Consider the following 7,127-nt stretch of genomic DNA (forward strand, 5'->3'; position numbering starts at 1 on the left):
TATGTTCATGTCTACTTCCCTTTAAGGTGTTCATCAGTGTAGTACTGATTTACTGACCTGGTATATATAAATAATGACCTTTCCCAAACAGAGGCAGATTTGCTCTAGTTCAGTACATTAAAATGTTCGGACTGACACTCATCTCATTTTCCCCGGTGGCATTTTAATAAATATCAGACTAAACAAGCAAATAAAATGGCTGCGACTTGTTGAACTCGACCAACTGGGTGCGGAAGTCCAAAGAACTATCAAAAACTCCAATAAAAAAAACCTTCACTACAAAATTGAATGAAATCCAAAATAGCTGAGCTCACATCATAGCGAGCAAAGTGTCTTCATTCTTTTGTGTAATAGTTCTGTCACTTGTAACTTTCGTCTAGTTTTTATTTGGTGAGAAAAATTATTGTTTCATTTCAGAATATAATTTGAGTAATACAGTGAAATATTTTAGTTGATAAAAATAAGAATAAAAAAATAAAAAAGCTTGTTAATTAACTTTTTTCCATTTTTGTCAATAAAATTACAACTGTGTGACATATATAATACAATTTACTCACTACGCTTGCTACGCTGGAAGCAAACTAGATTCACTAAATATCATGTTGTCTAGCTAACTTTGGGTAACTCCTATGTTAACCTTAAGGACTAGCATGTTAACCATAAGCTAGCTATATAAGCTGTGAGGCCGCATTACGTTGCCCGAGTTCATTTTAATCAGCTACCAAACTTCTGAGAATTTACAGACCCAAATTTAACAATTTACTTACATTTGTAAAGTTTGGTCTGCCATATAACTTTAACTGAACTCTGTTTTAGTGAACAGAATTACTAGGATACAATGTGATGCCCAAATAAGATACGCTGCATACAACTTAACATGGACTCGGGGAGTCTGAACTCGTAATTACATCATTTTTGAGCTTGGTGCGTTCGAGAAACATGGACACCTCCATTAAAGCATGTTTTGTTAGCAACAAGCTAGCCAGCTAACATAAGTGATCATGAGTTTATGATGTATTTATTTTCTCAAAACGGTGAAATGTATGGACAGTGTTACAGATTAAACCAACTAATGTGTCCATGTTGATTGATCTAAAGTCAATACTATTATTTAAATTAACGAATTGACACTTCACTGTGAGCGGCCATGTTGATTTGGTGTCATGTGCTGAACTTGGGAAGCCGATGGGGTGTTTTCTTTGTTTTCTCTTAGTTGGAAATTCCAAGCTTTTTCCCTTCTGATTGATCCAGCCTTTACCTCACGATGTTGCAGATGCTAACAAATGTCTAGCCAGCTACCTTCTGCTTGGAAAGTGGAGTATAAAGGTATAGCTATAGAGTATGTAGCTTTTCTGTTCCAGTCACAATACTAATATTGACAATTTCCACTAGTGAAGCAATGCGTTTTTCAGTGTTAGCACCTAGCTAAAAGTAGTGTACCTTCTTATAACCTTTCTGTGATTACTGGAGTAGCAGTCCTACCTTAATGACACTAATAAGTGTGTATGTTACAATTAAACTAAGGCAATAAGTTTAACACCCAAACAAAGACTCCTTATTTTCTGGTACTTAATTTATTGTGTCCTATGCAAAATATGCCTCAGTGTTTTGTCTGAGCCATTTTAAGGGGATTTACTCCAGGCTTTAGGGTGGAAATCTCTTCTTTGCTTTCTCAACACATCAGTATGTGGAGTGTGTGTGTATGTTAAGTGTGTACCAGTCTCCTTCGTGATGGCATTTTGCAGCCGGATGCCAAACAGAGATGGGGTAGGTATTTTCGATAATGACCCATGCGTGAACCCCTCACAGCACTTTACACTCGTCCCAAAGGGCGTGTCAGAGTAGGGGGTGTTAAGCGCTGTTGCATGTTGGTTTTGTGTGTGTGTGCACGTGAACATTTGTGTATGTGGGAATGAGAGAGAATATATGGTTTGGTGTATGTGTATTTGCACTGTGCTTTGGTATTTACGTTCCGGGTGCTTTCGGGCATGTGTGTGTGTGTATGTTTGACACACACACACACACACACACACACCTCGGGCTACTATTGAGTGTATGCCAACGAAGGAACAGCCATGCTCGACCTTCAAAGCTGCAGATGAGTCTTTGTTTTTGCAGACGTGTGAGAATGAGCGAGTAAGTGTGTGTATGTGTGTGTGCAGTGTTTGTAAGTGTGTATTACGTGCCTTTGTGTTGCTCTCAGGATTGGCTGCCCTTGTTTCAAGCTCCCAGGGAGATCTGTGACCGACGATGCTCAAGTTGAGAGTTCATATCCAGTTCAGAGGGAGGTTCACGCTCCGGTCAACACTCCACACTGCTACTAGCTCGCTCTCTCTCTCTCGCTTCCTTTTTTTCTCATGTGTTAAGCAAAAACACAGTACTTATTTTTGACTGCATGTCTAAAAACACATTTTCCATTTGTACTACATGTTTTGTGCTGCACCAGCATATTAGGGGGTTACATCATTCATCAGTCATGGGGACAGCTGTGTATATACACACACACAGCACAAAACGCCAATGTTTAATTCAATTCCTGTTTTTCCACTTATAGTAAACTGTGTGAGGACACAATAGAGAGAGTGATTCAATTCAGTGTAATCCAAATAAACACATTCTTCTTCATATCAACAATTTTTTATCATATTGACCTTTTTCCTCACTTTCTCTCTCTCTCTCTCTCACATACACAGAAAGCTGTGATATTTTAAGACTTAAAACAAAATGCTGATCAGGTTATAAGCACATCAGACTGTCATGAGACAAAACCTCAAATTATGCAATAAAATACAGCAACACAGTTGGATTCTCAAATCTGATTGGTCAGGTGGTGTTTAATTTTCTATAACAGCAGCTCTGACAATAGTGCAGCTGCGAATCCGGTTTATATTAATGCTCTCATCTAATATGTTATTCTTTCTTTAGTACCAAATAAAACATGCATAGTCGTAAGGAGACTTTGATTTAGCTACTTTTGGAAGGAGTCTCCAGTGTCAGCACTTTGTAACAGTCAGAGGTAAAGCCGTATCTTTATGCTTTCAGTCTTCAGAACATTTTTTTTGTCTTTAAACATCAACAAAGAGAGAAAAAAGAGTGAGGAAACGACTGCTTACTGCTGCTATAACAAGTGATAACAGGAACTAACTGTAAATGGATAAAAAAAAAATGACGTCATTCTTTAAAAAAATGAAATTGTTAGCGTTCACAAATTGCTGTGGTATAAGAGGAATAAAACACTTCGGGATGTGCTGTTATTGAAAAAATAATCAACGGGTTGTAACAGTTACTCCGCTTCATTACAGTCACACACAATCAACGTTGTTGATTAATTTCCTATAGTAGCACACCCTCTTGTATTATTGCTTAGTTATCTGCAAAGTTTGTGTTTGATTGTGTTGTATCAGTAGGTACAATTGAATTGACAGCTACATAATTACAAATAGAAACTGAATAAGTGCTGATGGCAATGAATCACCATCTCAATCGACCTCATTTCAATCCTCAATATGGAGTGCTTGGTTTGTAAGAGACCTATTTACTCAAACTGTTGATGCAAAATGTTGAATGAATCAGACAAATGTCATGTTCCATGATATGCAGTGAAGCTAGACTGAAAAATATTGTTAAATGTTCACAAAATGGCCCATAGCAGTTTACTCTTCTTTAATGCAACTACATCTGTGTGCTCATAATAATCCATTTAATCATATTTTAAACAAAGGTAAATTAAGGAACTAATGCAATGAAGGGTTTAATGTGTCACACTGTGGTTTAACAAGCTGTTTAATCCAGCATCTTGTGAAATGCAGTACAAGACAAACAGAAGTTGCATTGTTTAAAACAAATTTAAGAGAGTCTTTGAATCGAGTGCCTTTATTTTCACATTTTTCGACTCAGTATGATTCATATTTTTATTATTCATTTGATCCATTTATGATTCATATTCTTAGAGCACTTAAGGCCTCAAGCACAGACTGAATTGCTCTTAAGGCAAAATTGGATGATCAAAATGGAGCCGAATTGGTTCGATAACAGCGGCGATGTCACTGCTGCATTTTCATTCATGAAAAGCGCCCACGCCAGCTTGCAAGTAATACATAATACTGCAAATGTTAACACTGAAAGATTAACCCGCGGCTGATTGCAGTGCACCTGACCCATCTTATTTGAATAAGAGGTTGCAGACTTGGCGCTTTGCCCCGGATGCCGGCGTGTATATTGCTGAGTTTCGTTTTGCATGATGGATCGAAGCTGTTCTTTATGCTTGGGATCCGACCTTTGTCAACCCCCCGTGAATTAGCTAGAAGCATATCAGCTGCGCCGACCCTTTTCTCCGCCGTCCTATTAGCTGAATGAAGCAAAGTGAGGGTCACCTTTAAGCAACCTTATCTTGTAATTGGGTTCAAGGTTAAGTGATCCGGGAGCAGAGAGGTGCAGGGTTACGGTCGGGGTGACACGGGAAGGGGCAGCATTTAATCACAGATGCGGGAAGAAATCAAGGCCCAGGCTTCAGGGAAAGAAATCAAGGGCATAGTCAGGGGTCAAGGGGCTGTTGCTGGGCAACTCGCACCCCAGCCAACGTCTGCGACACTTTTAACCCTGACTCTAATCGATAAAGGCAGCAAGGTGGCTAATATTCATCTTACAGTTTGGGAGAATTAAGACAGGGCTTCCTCTAGTCAGCTGAGAGTTTCACTTGAGACGTCTAATTGAAATGTGTGTAGGGAAAAGGGATGGTAAGTGGAACGTGGCCCTGACAGCTTTTCACTACAGTGACTCCGCCACATTAGGCGAGATGAATGGGTAAGGCCGGCTCGAGTTCACCCAGAGTGACCTGCGGACGACTCCATGGCCAAGGGCAAGGAAATGGCCCAGAAGATAGTCAGTGAATGATCATAATCATATCATAAGCATCTATCTTGTACCTCTATCCTTCTCTCCATATCTCCCTCTGTTCTGCTTCCTTTTACTTACCATAAAAATCCACCCTGAACAAGTTGCATATTATTGTTTATAATTAGCATGTGATATTTTATGATGAAATTCTTAGTTTTTTTTATGTTAAACTTCTTTCATGTTCCTCTATTTTCACTTTGGTTATTGATTACCCACACTGCCAATCAATTACCTGCTGATAGTGGGGCAGTGGGATTTATCCCTTGTTTCACCTCTACCTAAAGACAACGATGCAGCGGCGCTTTAGTTCTTTAGTCTGTCCAGCTCTCTCACCTCCTCATCTGTACACTCAGCATTCAAAGCTTCAAATTTCATGCTAATATCGCTGTCAATATCATCGCACTTGTCATCTCGTAGATGGCTAAACTAGCTGAGCTGAGTTTCTGCTCTCGTACAACTGCATTGCATTCTGGAACTTTGAGTCCAGCATTGGCACCAACATCTCTACTACTTGTTCACTGGATTTCTCATTAATATGACGCTGGACATCACTGGAAAATTGCTCTTTTGTTGTTTGGAGCGAACAGCGAAACATTATCACTTACGTTTTTTTTTCTCCTATTAAATGGCAGAGTAACAGAATCAATAAATCAACAAATATTTCAATATAAAACATTTAATATTTTTCAGGGTGGGTTATTTTTTCTGTGGACAAACACATGGTTCAGGTGTACTACAGAACTGAGGGCCTCTCATTTGATAATAAATCAGTTTAAATGAGCTAAAATCAAGCACTTAACAGGAACAACCCTCCAACTGGGAAAGTACAATCAGCCACTACACCAAATTATAAATACTACATGAACTACTGAATGTGACCATTCACTTTAATTGCCTAAGCAGCATGCAAACAAAAACCTTTTCTCTCTTTTGACCTCCAAGCTGAGGCACATTCATCAGCTGGCCACTGTTAAAAAGGCCCATTTGACTTGTGTTCTTGTTCTTATTATTTCACAGCAGAGTCATGCCAGAACTTTGGAGGAAAAAATCTTAAAGCAATTGTCCATTTTTATCCTTGTTTGTGAAGCTCTTGCAGATGCATATTCTGGTAAATTATCAACAGGGCTTCATCAGGATGTCCGATTAGTGATTAAACCTCATTAATGGTGACATCTGGTTCATCTTCCAGCTTTTTTCCCCTACTATTCTCCCATGATGACACAATCTGCTGGGACCACTGCATACCACATGACCATTTGCTTCAGCTATTCCTCCATTCCATAACCATAGCTCCAGATTTTGTAAATAGTGAGGCAACTTGGTGCCTTTCAGTGCTAAACTGAATGGATATACTGGGTTAGGGGTATTTCAGTTTCCTTCTTAAAGATGGTGATCTCAAAAGTGACATAAGGTGGACCCATATCCTAGAGACATATAGTAATTTTATTCATTTATAATTACATTTAATGTTGTGGAAAGTCCACAAAATAAGTTAGTTCCTGTTCTCGCTTATGTTATAGCAGCTATAAATAGCCGTTCCCTCAACAGCCTCACTTTTTTTTTTTTCTCTTATTAATAATAATTACAAAAATGCAGCTTGTCATGTTACCGAGAATCTTCAGCATATCAACAATTACACGTTTTTCTTTGTTAAGTAACAACATTTTTAAATTTGTTTATTATTAGGCTTAGATTATGTGACATGACCACTGTGTTGTCCCTGTGAATGAGCCATAAGTGTGTACATAAAAATATCGGCTAATTTGCATTTTCTAAATAAATCACATGCTCCGTGTACTCAAACACCAATATTACGTACATGTACAACCATTTATTATAATGTGACTGATTATTGCTTGTTCATTCCAACTTAAAAAAAGTTAAAGGTTCTCTACACTTCAAACAAAGGAATAAACTACATGCTGTAATATTTTTCTCCCTCCATATAATTTTATAATATGAACTCCTCTGAATAGACCCTAAAGACTCTTAAGGCAGGTTTCACAGAGGCTTTGTCTTGGACAAATGTTTTTTTTTTTTCTTAAGTAAAGAACCGACATGGGTGAGTGCTGGTTTCATCCCAAACTAACCATGACCTGTGTCTGTAATGAATAATAACCACTTTTTAGCGCCTGACCCCAACGTTTTTTCTCTTAGTTTATTGGCTGCCGTGTCTGACCCGAAGAGTGACCCCGGCCTTAAATACATTTCAGTGGAGCCGACAGATTTAT

Source organism: Pangasianodon hypophthalmus, chromosome 22, assembly GCF_027358585.1.
Source record: "Pangasianodon hypophthalmus isolate fPanHyp1 chromosome 22, fPanHyp1.pri, whole genome shotgun sequence".
In the NCBI taxonomy this organism is placed as follows: Eukaryota; Metazoa; Chordata; class Actinopteri; order Siluriformes; family Pangasiidae; genus Pangasianodon; species Pangasianodon hypophthalmus.